We start from the raw sequence: 20,524 nt of genomic DNA on the forward strand, positions 1-20,524 counted from the left end.
CACCCACTTGCTCATGTATAAATGACTGAACCGAGAACAAAGCAATGGAAAATCAAGCTTTACCTTTTAAGTATGAATGATAACAGGTTAAAGAAAGCCCAAAATATGAGCTGCACAATACATTGGAGGAACAAAATTCTAGTGGAAAATATTGTGGCGTTTTATAAGAGGTTATAAATTATGTCAATAATTACATACATTTACCTAACAAATTTTTGAATATATATACAGGGACCAAATTTGATAGTGTGCAAATAAAAATGTTTGGTTCTGATGTGCATTTTGAGAGAAAAGGCAATCAAGGAAACCAGTCATTTATATTCCTTAGGTTAATTAAATACGTTTTTTTAATATGATTGATACAACACATATAAAACCTACATTCTTTTAAATCAAATTGAATGCCCCAAATCTAGCCATTACCTCTTAGAAAAAAAGAATTTTATTGAAAAAGTGTACACATCTCTGGTTTAGAAAATAAGGACTAGAAAGTGAAGCTTATTAGAGAAGCAGGAAGGATGTTCCATTTCCCTTCTTCTGACCTGATTGATATTCTCTTTTCTGTCTCCTGACATGTTTTCTATAATGCAGACCGCAGAAAAATAGCTGGCAACGTGGCTTGATTTTCTTCCAACCTTCAGACTTCAGATGCAGAAAAATGTCTACTAATTTCTATTTCAGTGTTGCCATAGATACAGTTTCTATGATGTTTTTATTTTTTTACTTCTGTCTATCCCTCTGTCTGTCTATAGATCTGTCTTTAATCTTGCTAGCTAACAGCTTTTATTCTTCTTCCCCCCTTTACTTAGCATGCTTTCCAGCTATACCCTAGCATCCATTCCACTTGCTTAATCAGGTGTTAATATTTTATCTTTCTTTCCTGTTTTTTGTTTGTTTGTTTTGTTTGTTTGTTTGTTTTGTAATTCAGAATCCTCACTCTTGATGTTCTGGTCAATACTTGAATCCTGTAATACCCCACAGGTAGTGTCCAACGTGTCTTGTTGGGCTTTGAAATACTCTTTCTTTCTACTATTGAAGCTCACAGTAATTAACTTTGCTTCACATACTGTGAAAAAGGAATGCCTACAGGTCCCCCCTTCCCCCTCTGTTCTCAGGTTGTGCTGGATTTCTCCTTGATTCTGTTTGCAGTGTAATACACTTTCTCTCACACTGCACTTTCCCCAGTTTTTGTTTCTCTCAGACCCTCTTCTCTTGATTTTTTTTCTGTTTATAGTAAATACAAACAGCAGCAGCAGCTCAGGATGCACTGTGTGTAGGCTTGATGTACCTACTCATCTGAAGTCATTCATCACTGCTGTTGGATCTCTTTTTCAGCTGCAAAGGGCAAGACAGTTCGGTGATGTACTTAAACTGGATGCTAACTGCTGCTGGTGAAAATGTTTCATCCCTATTCATTAACCAAAAAAAAAGATTAAGACTTTATTGCTCCTTCTTAGCATGCAGGTGGGCATTTAATTCCTAATGCACTATGTGAAATTTATAATCTCCTGATCTTTCATGATAAGCCAGATCATGAAAGTAGAGCACTTGTGTTTTTCCATGAAAGTTACAATTTTCCCTCTAGGAACGTGGCTGGGCCTATGAATATCTTGACAATACTCACAGTCTTAACTTTGGAGCTCTGATCTATAGGCCTAATTCAGGGCTTTGGAGTCCTTGTATATATTTCCTGGACATAGTCCAAATTGCAGATGCTTTGAATAATCTTCTGTGGAGTGGAGAGTGAAATTTCTTTGGACTGTTTATGATCCTACACAGATCACTTGACTTTGATGCCTGGAGTTAGCTTCTGTCTTCTGTTTTCTTATACACATCTCATCATGTGGCATTCTCGCTTTTAGGAAACACAGAGGCTGATTCTCCTTAAATAATAGTTGTCATCAATTTTAATAGGGCTGTGCTCAATGCAAATGTGTCTCTGGACACATTCTACCTTCTTTGAAGTTGGGCAAATATGATAAATCACTTTTACTACCAAAAGACATTTTTGTCGTGTTGTTTTCTGTTTGCTTGTTTACCAGAAAGTTTTTGTCTGTTATTCTGTCCTACTGGGCATTTTTTCTGGACTTCTCCCGGATCACGGAGAAAGTCTCATGTACCACCTTACTCCTCGTCAAATATTTATCTCCTGGCTTTTTTGTTGAAGCAGTGATTTAGCTGAGGTAAAATCGGGTTGATACAAATCCAAGATTGATGTGGCTTGAGGATGAGATTGATTAGCAGCATTCTCCCCATGCTGTCGATTACCTGTGCATGGACTGAAAGGAAAAATGTTTGCAAATCAATCAGAGCTACAGAACTTTGCAAACTACTTTCAAAGAGCTAATTCTTAGTTAGTTTCCGAGTTACAAAATTAATGGTAAGCTTCACACTTTTAGAACTCGGGGCTGGTGTAAAGTAAATCGTTTGCGTGTCCCCTTTTACAGGTTTTCTGCTCTTAGTGCCTGTCTGCATCTGATGATCAGTTAACAAAGCCTAGATAATTATTTCTCACAAGTTGTAGTTGCAATAATTTTTTTTAATCGACAATTTGGTAATTTCTCCTTCGCTGCCGATTGTCCTCTGAACTGCTCCTCCTCTCCCACCTGTGTTAGCAGAGAAAATGAGCCCCACCCCATGCAGCTGAACTTGTTGGCAGTGTTCTTGCCTGCTTTTAACCAGAGTAAATAGCTCTGGGATTTACTGAGGAAGTGTGAATCGTCTCATCTGGAATAAGCATCTAAACTTTAGGCATTGTGTTTAAACTAGCCGCAGGCAGTCAGGCATCCCAGGGAGGAATTCTTTCCATTGCCAGTTAGCTCTTTAGGAAAGAGCTAAGGCAACAAAGGGGGACACAACAATTAGAGATGTGTTTCCACACCTTTTCTCCGAGAGGGCAGCTTCATCTCAGCTCCTTTCTGTTGTATCTGTGTCTATCCCGGGGAGGTAGCACAGGATATACCACCCCTTCCAAGTGGTGCTTCCAGTTTTACAGTTCCAGAGGCAGTCTCTTCTTGTTTCGGTGTGGTTGTTTCTCTTCAGTTGTCTTCAGGTGAGTTATTCCTAATTTACTTTGGTGTTTGTGAGAAAAGAAACAGTCTCTGGGATCAATACTTTTGCTTTGAATGCCTTTACTTTTGTCATATTAATAAAATGAAAATAGGCAGAAATGAAAAGATTTCTTAACTGGTACTTGCTAACAGTTCAGAAACTGCTGTATGTGTACAGTGTGGCTTTTTTAAAATTTTTTTCTCTTTTTTTAGTTTAGTACTAAGTAGGAAACCTGACTTCTAAGCAAGTAGAGGCTATAGACATTAATCCTCTACTACTGACATTGTAATAAGGCCTATTAAGAAAGAGTCAATGTTGATCACTCCAACCACAGTCACAATTTATGAGACTATTATCTCATGTAATCTAAATAGGCAGTGTTGTTGTGCAGTTTATGCTACAGTTCTGCTTTTGAGCTCAGTAAATGACTGGCTTCATTATTACCAAGTATTTCTACAGAAGGCCTAAGTGTAGTTAACGTTTCTATGGTCAAGAATCTGATAGCATCGAGACCAGTACAAATGTGGAAAAAAAAACATAGAATAAAGAGCTAGAAGATTACAGGAAAGGCTGGACCTGTTTGAACAGCAGAGGTATGGAGATTAACAGTCTAGGTGTCCTGAAACACATCCATAGTAATCTCCAACAAGAGCCATAAGAATCCAGGTATCCTCCAATCACTACAGCATGAGTGGTAGCTTGAAACCCTGGCAGTCGCATCCTGAGCTGTAACAGAGCCTGGAGACACAAGCTGGGAAATCTCTGGCTCGTCTTTCCCACTGTGCTGATTTCAGTGCAAGCATTCAAATCTTCACCTTTCTGCCCTGAATTTCTTCTCTAGCTCCTAATAGTGACAGTCATATTTTCCTCCTGCCAATTTGTCCTTGATTTCTTCCCCCTCTCTTATTGTTTCGAAATATATGCTACAGTCATATTTTGATTCCTTGGTATCATGCTTGTCGCGTGGTCTGCTTGCTGTATCTTCCTGTTACAACATTTTTTCCTCCAGCTATAGATCTGATTAGTATTCACTACTTTAAAAAATGCTTCAGTTTTACTCTCCCTGTGGACTTCCCTTTAAGAGTGTTTACTTCAGGCAAAGGATAGATTATGCTATCATGTTGTAAAATCCTAATAATACCAATAAATGCTTCTAATGGAATGAATTCTGTCCCTTTTTTACTAGACTACCATTGAGTAGGTGTCCCTCAGCAGTGGGTTTATTAGAAAGGAAAATCCAAATGAAAAAAAAAAAAGGAAAGGAATAGAAATAAAGCTAGCTGTATACTTTAGAAAATTAGAAATATCAGAGTCCATCAATCTAGAATCTGCTTGCAGTTTCCAATTGCTCTGCTGGCAATAATGGGGTTACAGTAGTGTGAAAACTGAATCAATAAAATCAACCACATGCCCTCTGAGTTGTGGAGCATATTGCACGGCATAGGATGTCCATTATATATTTTTCCTAATAAAACCAAGCCACTTTCAATGCAGTATAGAAAGGAGCCAGAAAATACAGTGGCTGTTTCTATCTCTAAGAGCATGACTGACATGTGCTGCTTGTATTTTGCTTGAAGTGTAGAGCTATTAAGAATTAATAGTAGTCATGGTAGGTTTCCTCTTCATCTCTATCCACTTTGTGTTTTACTTCCCAGCACTGCTGCAAGATACACTTTTTGGTGATCGTGACCTTGGAAATCTGTTGGAAGCAAACTTTGCCCATTTGCTGCAGTGAATGTGCTGCTGTGAAGAAATTACCCTCGTTTCTAGTGGTGTGTTGGGTAAAGACTGGAGACTCTCAGGTCTCTGTGTACCAAGCCCCGCCCTCAAAATCCTTCCCACCAGCTCTGTACACATGCAGCTGTGGAAATTGGATATGGATTATGGAGGAGTAAATAATAAGGTGTTTATGGTGCCCTCAGAAAGACAGATGATACACGATATCCAGTCTGAGGTGACAGAGTTACAGAAACGTGGATAAATCTCTTCTGGCAAAACTGGCAGCTGCTGCTGGCAGGGCATCACAGGGAACAGTTCTGGAATTTAGCTGGTAGGTCCCAGATGCTCTGAGAGGGTTCACAAAGTGCTCATCTTTAAGTGCTTTGAGAACCACTGTGTTACCTGACCTAGTCCTGTTTTCTACATGGGCCAGGCTGCTTTTTTCTCTTTCCTTGTATGTGATTGTTGGCTGCTGAAGGTAGAGAAGAAGGTCACACTGGTTGTTGTAGTTGCAGAGTTGGGCTTTTTGACAGTTGTCCAAAGGTCAAGCTGCTTGTTCTTTTACTGTCTGCTCTGAGTGCAAGTAAATAAATGAAACACACTGAGGCAAAAAATCCCAAAATATAATAGTTCAGAGTATCTTTTCAGATGAAATCACACTTTATTCCCTTATAAAACTTGCATAGAAGAACACGAGGAAAACATACCAGTTTGATTTGTTTTGAAAATGCCTTCTTAAGGCTGGTAGTTTGGAAAGCAGATGGAAGAAGCTAGGGGAAACATTGATTGTTATACAGGATGTGACAGCTAAAGTGTCTTCTTTAAAGGAGGGGAAAGTTCCTCAATAGCTCTCCTCCCTCAGTGCAAATTGCTACAGAAAGCAGTTTACTATATGCTGTCCAGAATTACTAAATTGAGTTATTGATGAAGGATCCAGGTCACCACCTCAACTGAAGGGAAGACTAAGGGGCACAGTGTCTTGCTCAAACAGGACTGGGTTTTTTTTCTGTTCAGAATCTGTATTTTGTCCAAGATACAGAGCTCATACTGACTCAGCACTTCAGATAATGAATCTTTTTCTGAAGCTGAGGCTTCTGCATATTAGTGACAGCATAGTATGTTGAGGCTCAGACTGATAATGGTACTAAATAATCATCCCTTTTAAAACAGAAATTACTTTGATGAACGTTAACATGAATATCAATGTAAGTACAGGGTGTGCTTAGTACTACTTAACATGATCTTGATTTTGATAACAGCTCTAATTAGGTAGGTTTTGTAGAAGCTGACAATCAGTTATGTTTGCATTACTGTAGAACCTTGTGGATTCTGTTTATCTGCAGTTTTGACTTTCATCCTTTCTTTATCATTTTTGTCTTATACAATGAGTTTAGTCCCTTGAGCAGATGAAACATCCAAAAAATATTTAAGTGACACAGGTGCCAGGAGAAGAGTGCACTGACAGTTTAAGTCCACTGCACTCAGATAGGGCCATCCAGGCTATTCCAGAGGAGGAGGAGGCATCAGTTGAGCTGCATCAGCTTCCTGAAGCAGTGTACCACTAAGTCTCTTGGACACTACTGCTGACCTAGGGAAGAGGGATAACATAGGGATAGCATAGTCTGGGATTTGAGGGATCCAGGCTTGTTTGACATGCATTCAGGGGATTTGCATGTGATTTGGCTGTGCTTAACAATTATGTCAAGTTTATCATGTTGAGCTAAGAACAGCAGACTTCTCCAGCCACCAGCACAACAATTAGAGCAAGATGCGTTCTTTAGGTCCAACATCTTTTTAAGATGTGCTCCATGTTTGCACAAGCATAACGAGGCTCACAGGGTAACTTTAACCACTTCACATTTTCTTCCTTGGTTGTGCCCTCTTGTGACTCTCTTGTAAGTGTCAGATTCATCCTGTTGATGTTACTGTTGGAGGCACACAGTGTAATTCTAATCCAAAGCTTTTCTGTACCTTTCCTTTATTTGTGGCATGTGTCTACCCTTGGCTTTCCCTTAAACCCACACCTGACCTGTGCAGGGAACTGCTTACATGTAAGTTTAAGTCTGAGAGAGGCTGAAAAGCTGCTATGGAACATAAAAATGCCTTGTTATTTGCATTTGCAAATTAAGAGTTCCTCCTAATTTTTAAGGTGGCTTTAGGGTATTTTGAGGTCACATATACAGATGCTTATTTCAGCTGTTAATTCTAACAATCTGCTCTTTCTTAGTAAAAGTTCAGATTTCCTTAGGTTTTGATATTATTAGATGATGAGGCTTTAGGGAGGAATTCTGTTCATGAAACATGACATTTTTCATCACTGCTAAGATTTTGTGTAACGTGGGTATGAAAAAGCCATGTTTGGGTCTACAAACATTAAGGAGGTTTAATTGGAATGAATAGAAATTGCTGTTTAAGGAAATACTCCTGCATTTTTCATTATAGTTCCAGTTTAACAATCCTGCGTCTAAATGTACAGCCAAGATCCTGAATGTAGATGAGTTGGGATTTCTCCAGAAAATGTAGAAATAGCTCTTTTGGGATTTGTGAAAAATTTGTTTTTCCTTGTATGCTGTTATGCATAATCTTTTATTTATCAAAATGAAATTTGATGCTTCCATTCCTTCTCTTTTAGCCTACCAGGAGGTAGTAGCTTAAGGACACTGATATTGAAAGTCAGATGTAAGGTATTTTTTTCCCCAAGCAGAAGAGGGAGAATTGCTTGGAGATTTGGGCCATGGCTCTCAGAGCTGCTCATGATGGCTACCACATTGTTAGAAACCAAAGAATCTGTCAGAACTCTTGCAGATTAGGATAAGAAGGAGGAAGGAATGGAGGATTGATGAAAGGGGAAATATGAAGTGACTGAAGCCCTGCTCTCATTGCAAACAGTTGCTGAATGTTTTTTTTCTACTCAAGGTCAATAAGTACAAAACACTGGGTTTGCTAATCAGATGAGAAATTCATTACTTTGTTTCAGGGACCAAGGGACACTTCATATTTAGCTGCAAAAATCTGTGGTTTTGCTTCACAGAATTAATTGGAAGATTTGATTTTAAAAAAAAGAAGCATTTAGAAATTTTTTTTTTTAAAGGTAGTGACAAGAAAAGTGCTAAAAGTGCTTCAGCTTTGAATAAGATAAAATACATTTAAGAACTGACTAAATTATTTTCAAAAGTTATGCCTATTTTTAGCAAAGATATTTTCAACCCAATAATCTATAACAGCAGAGTACAAAGTTGAGCACAGCAGACAGGGACCATTGAGTTAAGGGTGCATTAGTGTTTCTATTACAGTCTTGTGTATTTTGCAAGATAAGATGGTTATAGTTATTGGTTCCAGACTGAAACATAACTTGAAAGATTGAGACCTGAGATCACAAGTTATGCTTTCAGAAATGTATTCTGGGAATTACTTAAACTACTGTGGTTTGTTTGTGTTATGCTGGGTTCCCAAGGCCCCTGTTAAGGTTCACAGTTGAATTAAAAGCAATTTTGCATAAACAGATAGGCACGATACCCATACAAGTAGTTTGCAGTCTCACACCCTCAGCTGAGGCTGTGGTTTCAATAGGTGCTTAATCCTACCAGATCAGGATTAGTGAGTGTTTTACTGAAACATGGGACTGAAATTCCACTTAGCTATACTGAGGTCTTTCAGCTCACCAGGAGCATAAGGATCAACCTGCCCATCCTATGTCTATAGGGACAGCTCTGAGGTCCTTGAGGGCTGATAGCACTGTTGGCAGCTGGATCTTCGCTCCTTGACTATGCAGGCTGACTCAGGGGAAGGGATAACCCTGAGGGGATAAGACCTCTAAGATCGTTGAGTTCAACCTTTGGCTGATCACCACCTTGCCAACTAGACTTTGGCACAAAGTGCCCCATAGCAGAGCTATTCCACACCCTTCCATTCGGTCCCCATCCTTGGTTGTGCTCTGGCATGATCTCTGCATGTGGAGCAACCTGAGCAGTGGTGTCATGTAAGCCAAAAGACATTCAGTGCTTCTGATTTGAAACTTGGGGCCAAGATGCAAACTAAGGAACAAAGCAAATTGTTCCCCTTATTTTAGGTTTCCCACAAAGCTCTTTGGGTTATGCTACCTGATCTGCACATTTTCTGTGGCTAATCAGAACACTGGGCTAGGAATGTCTGTCACATTCACTAGGTGTCCTTCAGAAAAGTAGTCCTGGTTGTTTCCTAACTTGGGGTTTTATTTTTGAGGTTATTTCCTTTGGGATTACTGCTCTCTTGGTCTGAAGAGAAATAGGCTTATGTTGTCACTATTGCTAAAAGCAGGACAGGTTTTCCATGTCTTGTTCTGTTCCTGGCTGTATCTTGAGGACAAAAGTGTTGATTTACCCTCACCATCTGACAGTGTGATATCAGGAAAGTAATAGCTTTGAGAGCAAAGAACTGAACTTCACATTGATATACTTTCTAAACTATTATTTTCAAAAATGAGCATGAAAACACTTTCTTTTTTCGGTATGAATGAGATGTTACTGTCGCATTTGGCCTGAGGTATTATGATTTACTCCACAGAATCAAAACAAAGTTTATAAAGAGTTTGTCACAGAGCCTCAGGTAGTTAGTTATCCACTTGCTGCTGAAAAAAGATAACTGATAGGAAGAGATTCACAGAATTTTTAGAGAGAGACATCTGTATGTAAGGGACTGTGTTACTAGAGACACTTGTTTTTTCATACTGTTAGAATTTTGAAAAGTTTTTTATGCTGTGTATTAGTTCTTGCAAATTGCTTGCCAATTTAATATCAGCAGCATCTAAACAGTAAGTAATTGCTTATGATAATGAGTGCAAACTAATTTACTGGAATATGTTAATATTCACAATGCACTTTAGAACAGCAGGGTATTCCAAAAATACTACTCTGTTGTTTAATTTCGGTGTTTAGGTTGCATTGTTATTACAAATGCTGGCAATATCATCACAAAGCCAGCCTCTCATTGAATAGCCTTCTTACTGAGACTCCAGCATGTGAGTAGGTAGTGTCCTTTGAGAGCTAATCAGGATACGAACAAAACCTTCTGCATTGAAATAATGACTCTTAATTTCTGATTGATGTTCCTTACATGAATAGGCAGAGAACCTTCCTATGACTTTTAAAATTTAACTTAACAAATTTCAAGTCAAATAGCATGCAATCCCTATCTTAATATTTGTGTGTCTTCAATAGAATCAATCTTTGTGTGAGATGCAGAAACATACCTAGAAATATGTTTTGTGTTACAGAAATGCTGTAAGAAAATACTGTAGTGCAGGGGTCCTCAAAACTTCCAAGTAGTGTGCTGCAGTTCATTCTGCAGGACCGGTGTTTAGTGTATTTAAAACGTTGGTTTTTTCCTTCTTTTCTTGGGAAATGTTCTGTTTTACTTTGGGTTGGGTTTTTTTGAGCATACTTATAAGAAAACCCATTTTTCAGTAAGCTATCTCTGAGCACATTTCTTCACAGAATGATTTTCCACATGCGTTGGTATTACTTACAGTTGTGAAGTATTCTTTACATCTTTGTGTATGTTACTGTAAAGTACTGTGCTAAAGTAAGGCTTTCCAAACTATTGAATGCTCATCTTCACTTCAGAATGTTAAAAGCAATCGTAATTTTCTGCAGCCAGACCTTAGGAAGTGAGAGTGGCCTACACAAAATCACTGCTCTAATTAAGCTGGGTTAGTCTTCAGAGGGTGATTAACTGCTCACCTTTCTTGCATACACAAGTGAATTAAGTTATAGCTGATAGCACTGGCATATGGAGTGTCAGAGCCAACACTTGAGTTAGTCCCTGGGGAGATGATTGAATAGCTCAGAGCCCAAAACTCTTTTGTCATGTTCTCTCCAAACATTGTTGTGGAATCCAGTGGTTAAACCACGCTCTCTAATTACTTAACTGTGTAACGCAGTGAAAAGCATTAACATGCATATTTTTCACTGCAGCTCTTTATCCTCTGGAGCTGGCAGAGAATTGTTGCTTACAAACAACAGCATAAGGACTTTGCAAAGAAGAATGATGGCAATTATCATAATGACAAAGCATGTAGTGCTTCTGTGCCAGGCCACAATTGAAAATCTATTATGCAGTAGAACAGAAAGAAGTGGGAAGGAAGTGAATTGGCCCAACCTGGCTGGCCCCTCTTAACTCTTATTATAATGGTCTAATAACCCTAAAGAGTCAAGTACAAATACAGCTGTGTCTGTGTACACCTATTAAACACTGTTTGTTTCGTGCACAGTCTTGATAATGTAAGTAAACACTGATGTCCCAAAGTCAATCCTTGGGATAATGATTAGGACAACTCTCCAAATAAAGTATTTGTATCTGCTCCCTGGTTCTTATTTTCTTGAGGCAACCAAGCAGTGACTTTTATATCATGTTCCTCTTTTACCTAATACTTTTTGGAGGTCTGAGTACATATAATGCTGATGATGACTAGCTTTGGCTTTAAAACTTGATTTGTATATCAAATTAAATATCCTGAAGTTTTGTTCATGCTTGGAATTAGGAAGATGGTGCAGTGCCACAACACTGCAGTCAGTATGCAACCTGCTCATCAATCTTTCTCTGTGCCAGGTCTCCTTCTGAGATGCCTCTGAACAGCTGCTTCAGGGGTGGATTCATGTGCTTCAGGGAGGCCTGGTGTTTTTCCAAAGATTTCATCTCTTGTATTTCATTTTATTTCATTTTTGTTACACGAAGAATGGTTGCTATTTTTGCATTTCAGGATGTAATGTCTCTAAGAAACTGTGCTCTTTCTGTTTTCCTTGAGCTATAGCCCATGTCTGTCTACTCAAAACCATTCAGAAATGTTGCCACAAGAATACTTTGTCTCCTAAGTATTAGTAGTTGGGTAATTAGTAGGAGAGCATGTATGGCACAGAACTTCTTACTCTTCACTGCATTTGCAAACAAGCAAAATTAAACTTCAGTGCACACTGCCCATAATACAATTACCTATTCTCAGCAGAGGCTGCCTCTCAGCAAACCCTGCAAGTTGCAGTGTTGCCAGTACCATCCTTCTGCTGCAAGCAATAGCAACATCTTATCCTAGTCCAGCATCTGACATCCTTGGGCGTGGATCATTTTTCAGTGACTTTGGCGGGCTTGCAGTGCTTTCACTTTCAGCATGCTATGCCTTTCTTCTAAGACGAGTTTTGGCTACTTTTGAAAGCTCTCTAAGGATTTTTCAAGATTCAATTATGAGATGCACAATTTAGCAAGGAACATAATATAAACGTCACTTAAAAATAACTAAGTTAATGTAAGACTGGATAGCTGGAATATTATATTAGTAAGGAAGTCAATAAGAAATAAAGACTTTAGCCTAGAAGCATGCTAGGCACTTGCAGCTGAGCTCCTGTCCATTCTAACACTATTAAATGACTTAAGGCCAGCTATTTCAAATGTTTTGATCCCTATTTAAAGAACGGGGTGGGGGGTATTTTTAAAGGTTGCCAGAAATGCAATAACACTTCTGAGAATCAGGATACTTCTGTAGGTGCTTGAATAAAAACATAACTTCAGGCACTAATGTTTTGCATGAAATAATGACTTATAAATAATTATTCTTTCTCTGAAAAGAACATTGCCTTTCCTATACAGAGAAAATTTAATTTTGTTTTACCAGTTTTTGGCCTATAAGGACATCTGTGCAGAACTACTTAATGTGGGAGATGCTCAGGTCCTGGTTTCTGCCTTCAACTTACTGGCTTCCCAGCTGAGTCAGCAAGCTTGGAAACTCTAACAACTCAAGTTTCTTGGCTTAGGGAATTTTTAACTTTTGCCAGGTATCTGTTGAGTTTGTAAAGTCCCTGGACTGGAACCACTGAATGATTTCACATAGGGCACCAACAGATGGTGACAACATTTGGTCTCTATCAACCTGCATAGTATTTGAGTTAATGTCCTAGTTCCTGCATCCTGTTACAAATCACTTCAACTAACCAGCCCCTTCACTGCGTTCATTTGGGATTTGGCACAACTAATAAGGCATAAGAAGCAAATCAGTGCACATGCAGTTCATTTATTTTGATGGAACTGATTGCAACTGTGATGAAATTGAAGTTTAGGCCTTGAACTTTCCTGGTGTCAGGAGTGTGGAGACTGGAACAGTCCTATTGTCTTCGAGAGTGCTTGAGTTTACTGATTTCAAACTGACAGGGGTGTTGAGGGGTACCTTTAGTGCAGGTAGCTCAGGTTGCAGCTGCAGTGTCAGCTGCAGGCTGGGCTCTGAGGGCCAGGAACCAGACCCTGAGCCCAAGAGGGCACGGGGACCTGTGGCCCAGCCACAGGACCAGACACTGAGGGCCAGCAGGAGCTGACCACACAGACTTTGGCACGCTAGGGCTGCGAGGTTATAAAAGCCCAGGGGTTTCTTTGCTCACGGTCCCTCCTCAAAGGCACCAGCTTGAGCTATTATTTTATCTTCTTATTCTGTTGCTTAGTTATTACTCCACGATTAAATTATTTTAAGGCTCTGGATGTCTGGGACTCTGCTATGGGAAGCCCAGGGTGGAGCTGGGAAGGAGACTTAGTGTGACTGTGTGAGTGTGGGGGTATAGCTGGGAAGCAGCCCCGGTCCCAGCTCAGGTGGTGTGAGGGTGACTCCAGAGTGGCTCCTGGATGGTCAGACAGGGGAGTTCCCTTGACAATGCCTTTACATTTTATCTGTTAGGCAATACTTTTTAATCCATTGCCTCCTCATATGTGTTTCTCAACCACGCAATTTCCACTTCTGTAAGCAGCGTTCAAGAAATTTATCTTTAACTATATGTTGACAAGGTTGTAGGAGGAATAAAACCTTCCTTTATTTATAGACATTTGGCTTTTAATTTCCATCTGACTTTTCGGCAAGCTTTAAGAATCAGACATCTTGTATCCTTGTTACCTTTAATAGAGTTATAATGGATTAAAATGTTTCATGTTGAGTGCAATATGACATTTAAAGCAGGCTTTAATTTCCAAAATAGATCATTTTCTAACCATCTACATTGCATAAAGGTCCAAGGCCTAATGGGGAATTACTTGCCTTATATTTCATACAGAAATGTTTCAAATTCATTTTGAACAGCATTCATACTGGAAAAGTGATAGGTAATAGGCAGCCCATAAAATTTTTAAACTGAGAGAATCTGGAGAAGAACAATAATTTTCTTTTATCACTCTGTGTCAGATTTGTGTTAGAAAAACTGTATCCTTTCATAAAATAGTGATTTTTTTTGTATAAGTGAGCATATTTATGAGATCAACAAACCACAGAACTTTTTTCCTGTGGATGTTTCAAAGCTAATAAAAATAATTTTACAGAATCAGTGCCTTAATACTATCAAGTCCATTGACATTCAGTTAATCAACTCATGTTTTGTTAATAAGTCAGATTCACAGATACTCTTAATTTCTCTTCTCTTAGGAGTCCTTTCAGCTGGCTCTTGCTTAGCTGAGGTCCTTCTCAAAATTATATTCATTTTAAGCACAATTTGAGGCTCTTAGTTCAGTGTCCCTACTCAAACTGAGTAGCACCTTACTCCAGATAAGTGATCTAATCTAAATCAATGGGGCCATTCGAGGTGTAAGATGCTACTTGATTTAAAATATTAAAAACACTCTAGTTGGAAAATTCTTTAAATTCTTTGAAACTTTTGTTTTAACTATGTCATTTATGATGCTAAGAATGGTGCTGACTTGGAATACTGATGCTGTGTCAGAGTTGTTCTTTATAGATATATGTATTTGTTGAACCATTGTTACTCACAAATTTTAGTTTTGTTGTTTAGTGACCCTATTGAAATCAATAGAGCGTGGTAGAAACTAGGGAATTTAAATTATAAAAACTTTTAGAACAGGAATGGAGTATTTATTCACCTACTTCATTATTACATGCAAGGTAAAATATGAACAACTGCCCGAATACAATAGCCATAGACTGTAAGAAGGAAGAAGTAGAGAAAGGAGTGGTTTTCTTAGCGGGTTTTCTTTGGTCTGAGGGGAAAAAACTTTGCTTCTGTGTTAGTATCCTGAATCTTCAACAAATGCCACTGCAAAGGCCGGGATGCTCAGTGTGACTTGAGATTGTGTTGGTTCTATTATCACTTAGACCTTTACCTGGAGACAGCTCTTAGGGGATAGCTGAATATAATAAACCACATACAGCACTGGTTTATAGATGTCTCTGAAAAATTGGATGCAATGTGATGAAAAGTCTTTTAGGGCCTGATAAAGCAAATCAGGGTCACCTTAGTGTGTTGGAAAGAGTTCTATAATGCAATGTAAAATTGTGTTTGAATGAGTAGTAGATACTGCTTTGTTGGCTCTTTTAAATGAATTGCTCCAGCTGATGGAGGTGTTGGAAAGATGTGGCTTCAGCCTCTCTTACAGAAACATTGAATTTTAGAGCTGAGCTGTAGCACAGTGAAATGGGGGTGCCATAAAAGGCTGATAGGAGGCAGACACGTTTTCTATTTGCTTTATTTTCCTCAGCATCTTTACCTGAAGAGAGATGATGATATCATTAATGACAATATTAATAACAAAACCCAGCAACAATCTTTGTCTATGGTGCTTTGGTCAGTGAGTTTTCTTCCAGTTATTCTGGAAGAAGGGAAGATCAATGAACGAAATAATGGAATTACGGAGGAATTATGCTGTGCAGTTTGTGACCTTACAGGTGACGAATGTTAAGACTGTTTGTAACAGTCTTAGTTTGGACATGTAGTTAGATGGGTTCAAGGACCTAACTAGAAATTGTTTGGAGTAGCAACCAATTTCCAGGAAACCTTTGAACCTTTATCAAGGTTTGCCAAGCTTAGGCACATCATAAATATGCTCCTGTTATCCACAAATCTAAGAGAATCTGGCCAGAAAATACGACATTCATTCCTACCCTTGTGGCTCAAGCTCTTTGGAGGGCTACAGGCAATAATCCATTTGAACATTTTCTCTTTCCCCATGCAATACACCTCCCCTGCTATTAAATAGCCTGATGTTGCTCTTTCAGGAGAGAAGTTACAATCCATATTCAGGCCCCTGCCCAGACTTGTGGGAGAGAGTGTATGAGAATGCCTTCAGGAAACGTTCAGTTGAATCTAGTCCTTAGTTTGAAATACTTCTTCCAGCAGCTCATTCCATCTCCTTCCCATGGTTAACCCTAATGGCCATACCCTCCTCACCTCAACCCTGTGGCATATTTTCTCCCTTCTGTGTAAATAATTAATAGCACATCAAAGTCTAGGAAGAAACGATACAGAAAGGTTGTATTTTAATCCACCAAATGGATAATTTTGAAACCCCCTCCTCTCCTTCTCTCCCCCAGCACATCATGTTTTTGGCTTGAAGCATTCCTTTCTTTACTTACCTTAGAAAATCTGTACAAATATATGTACAGAAATTTTGTGTACTTTTCTGAACTTCAGCTTGTGTGGACTGAAAATGCGTAGATGAATATGTAAAAATGAGTATTAATGGAGATTTATATGCTCCTCTGAACATAGTAAATGTAATTAATGCCTTCATATAGACGTTTGGACAATCGTGTGTGTGTATATATATGTTTTCATATTGTAAATTCTTCATTCTTGGTAATTAATAGTAGCCTGCACAAACAGTCTCACTGGATTCAGCAGGTTTATCAGTGCAAGTAATTACTTACCAATGGGAATAAGAGAATTCACATTGTGGCGCAGAATGAAGTACTGATAAGGTACAGAAAGAAGAAAATTACATTATTGGGTAATTTCTTGTTACTAGCAATCCTTACCCTTCATATTTTTTATAATAGTTAAAAATTGCTTTTCTATTACTGAAAGTGCAGCTAATAGTTTTCATTACAGAAGTTTACAGGCTTCAGTCTTCAGTTTTTCAGTCACAGAATGTGATGGAATCACAGTTTATTAGGGTTCAGAGTTTAATCAAACCATTGCATTCACTTCATCAGCACCTGAAACCTGATGTGGATGTTGAAAATAAACATTATGCTACTTACATTATACGGGAAAAATGGAATTATGTACATTACCCTTCAGTGCAATATACCTTAAACTCAAAATTGGAATGAACATGAGGAAGGCAGAAAGCTGTTGATTTGTTGTTGATTTGAGCAAACTATTAAGCTACATCAAATGTGACTTCAGAGCAATAAATATTGAAAAGCTTTGCAGTCATAAACAATAATAAATACAGTAAATGGGTACTAAACAAAATATTTATCTGCTTAATACTGTAGAGGTAAGCAGATGTCCTTGAGTTGCTGCCAGGCTGTGCCGAAATGAACGCACTATTTCATAAAGATGAATTTTGCAAACAAATAGGACTTCAGAGACCCAGGCCATTAAAAAACATTACTGTATCTTGACCACTGGCGTTTTGTTACAATGGGAGCCGTGCTTTCATGGGTAAGAATTTCAAAGAGCTGTGTGGACATTTTTCCTAAACATTGTGCAGATGCAGGGAAGCATAAAGAATTAAGCAGTGAATTCTGTGGCTGAGAGATATAACTGGCATGTTACAAAGTTGCCTGCTTACAAGTACTGTGCTGATGGCATTGCTGTTCTTGACATTATAATTCCGCTGCTTTCAATTGTCTGGAGATGATAAACCCCAAACAACACAGTGCCACAAGCTAAGAGAGAGGAGGAAGATGACTGGAGTTTTGTGACAATGTTCTGAAAGAGAGGAAGAGACATTATAAGGTTTGTCAGAGAGCATAAAAGCCTTTATGAAGCAAGTGAATTAGGCTTCCTCTGTTGTTTCTTAACATATCCAAAACAGGTAGTAAGGAAGGTTGCTTCCAACAACTGCTCAGTTTCTAGCTTTTAATAGTTAATGGGAGGTTGAGCTATAAGCTGAGATCAATCCCCAAGTAATAAATTTTACATTATTATATTTGTCCTTCTTGAAATATAAACACCAGAGGATCTATTCTCAAATGGCTTCCGACCCATTTTTTTCATAATTAATACCGGAAATTTGAAGAACGTGACTCCCTGTACAGCTCAGACAGAGGCAGATCTGTATTCATCAGCATGGATTAATTAGTCTTTTACCAGACACACAGTTAGTTAGAAGAGCTACAAAATGGGCAGTTGTAAAGGAGGGAAAGTTTTGTCATAAAACCCATAAGCCACATGTTCTCATGGATAAAAGATACTTTTTTAAACTTTTATGTTTATTCTGTGTAGTTAAAGATTTACATCTAGATTTATCCAGCTCCACTGACATTGACCTTGGCTTCAATGCGGCAGCAGTATGGAATGAATTGCTCTTCACTGGTTGATTTGAAGGGCGGTATTTAACAAAAAAATGCAGCAAAGATTCACTCTGAATAAGAACAGCAAAGCCTCTCATTGTTCAGATCTGAAGACTTACTTCTGGGTCATTGTATTCAGTATGACTCCACCGTGCTTGGCAGGCTTTTCCTTTGTCTTCTAAATTGGGTAAACACATCTGTTACAACCAAGAAAAGGAGAATTATGCACTGCCACTTAAATCTTAGGTACTATTCTAGCGGGTTTCATTTGTGACACTGAGGTGTAAGGAGTTGTTTTTTCTTAGCCTTCTCATTTTTGTTACTTATAAGAACCTCATTTGTGACCTGACACAATGTTTTATGAAGTCAACAGAAAGGCTCTCACTGTTTTTAATGAGCTTTGGGTCAAGCCCTCAGGTTTTCATCAGCACAGACCCAATCCTTTCACTCCAGACACCACAGTGACATAAACTCCATGAAGGTCCCAACTCATCAGTTGAAGCTTTGAAGCCAACAGTAGCAGCAAAGAGGAGAACTTGGGGGCCATCAGCAGTGATATTACCTGTCTAATGTATCTCTGTTTTGGGATGTATTACAACTGAAGATTAATGACACACAGCAGATTATCATGCATTTTAGATCACTGCACAGGAGGAAAGCCAGGGTGGGAGAGCAGGAGAGGAGGGTTTTGTCTCACACATTCCTAAACCAGACACCTTTGCCCATGTCTATTACCAATCCTGGCACAGCCCCAATCTTCGCTACTCATGCAAAACTCTTTATAATAAAGATAAAACCTGGTTTTACTTAGAGTGTAAATGAAACCTTAAATAACAGCCCTGCTATTGTGTTTGTCTTTGCTGAAGAAGTTGACAAACTTTCCTGAAACACGTGCAGGTTGGTATTTTGGCATCAAGAGAAAAGCCAGCAAATCTATTTGAAGCACAGTGAAACTATCCCACAAGTGTATTAATATAAAATGAGATTTACAGTGGTTTTAGTGCTATGCACAGTGCATAAATTATTACAGATTGATGGCACTGGAAAAAAACCCTAATTAATAGATAGGGTTGTAGGCATGTATTTCTGTAAAGGAAAAGTGATGCTAGAAATAAACATAGGGGAGCTTTTCAAAAAGACTGGGTGTCCTTTTTGTTTTACATCTGACACAAAGCAGTCTTGCTCACTAGTACAGTAAGATTTTGAGACACCTGGGAGTTGAACAAGTTGTGTAACTGTACAATCCTTCTTGGCTTTGGCTTTAAAAGTCTGCGGATTCAAGGGATTTTAGATCACTTTATATGCTCACAGCATTTTTGGTCAACCTTGAAAGAAAGTAAGAAAATTGCAATTATGTTGTTATGCACTCTCTCCTTAGGTGGACACGTGAAGCAGAGTGAGAACATTGGATGAAATAAACTGAATTACTTTTCATAGAATCCACAGAACGGTTTGGGTTGGAAGGGACATTAAAGATTAGCTAGTTCCACCCCCTTCCACCTCCTTGCTATGGACAGGGATGTCACCCACTAGATCAGGTTGCTCAAAGCCCCATCCAGCCTGGCTTTCCAGGGATGGGGTCTCCGCAACTTCTCTTGACAACCTGTTCCAGTGCCTCGCTACCCTCTGAGTAAAGAATTTCTTCCTGGTATAGAAGCTAAGTCTTTTCTCCTTTAGTTTAAAAATATTCCCACTTGTTCTATTTAATAAAATAGATAAAATGTAATAAAAATAGATGAAATGCAGTAAAATTGAGAGTAGCCACGCTTTGAGACAGCTTAGGACGGATAATAAAACTAGACATCTGTGTTTACAATGCATTAACCTATCTCCCTAAGCTTTGACCTATCCTCATGGGAAAGGAGTGGACAGCTTGTAGTGACTTTTCCAATGAAAGATTAAGTGCATGCACAATTTGCCTGCTCTGTGCTGTTGCTCTTGTTAAGATACAAGTTTAAAATGGAAAATGTCTGGATATGCTGCTATTTTAGTTCTGAGGAAATATGCTGGTGATGAAGTTAAGCACCTGAGTGCTAAGTGGTTTGGGATTACAACACTTGTTTCAAACAGATTATAGATTTTGTAAGTGCACCCTAGATATAATGTCTAAAGATTTCCACTTTTAAAAGATATACATTGAGCATTATGCAAATAAGCCATTGCTTACTCAGATGGTAGACTAATCTCTTTGTCCTGACATGACAAGTATGTTTTCATTTGTTATCCCCATCTGTCACAGGATGATAAACCTCAGATCTGTAAAAGTCTTATCTGTATGTATTTGTTAACATCTTGCTCTGCTGGCCACCATCATGTATCATTTTCATTGTGTAAATAAGTAGCTGCATTTTTTTTGTCAGCCATGAGGCAACGGGAATTACTTGATTTCTCCACATAGGCCCAGTTGAGGAAGGCATTTGGTTTAACTCATCCCTGTTCTACACATCACAGAAATATGTTCATCAGGCATAAGCTTAAGAACTCTTCCAAATAGATGTGCAT

At 38.6% G+C, this 20,524-nt stretch overlaps 1 protein-coding gene across 12 annotated transcripts in view; it reads left to right on the forward strand.

The window, feature by feature from the left end:
• Window positions 1-20,524, forward strand: part of NRXN1 (neurexin 1) — a 672,391-nt gene that overhangs the window by 440,186 nt on the left and 211,681 nt on the right. The window lies entirely within an intron of this gene.

This window comes from Corvus brachyrhynchos, unplaced genomic scaffold (assembly GCF_000691975.1).
Source record: "Corvus brachyrhynchos isolate BGI_N302 unplaced genomic scaffold, ASM69197v1 scaffold101, whole genome shotgun sequence".
In the NCBI taxonomy this organism is placed as follows: domain Eukaryota; kingdom Metazoa; phylum Chordata; class Aves; order Passeriformes; family Corvidae; genus Corvus; species Corvus brachyrhynchos.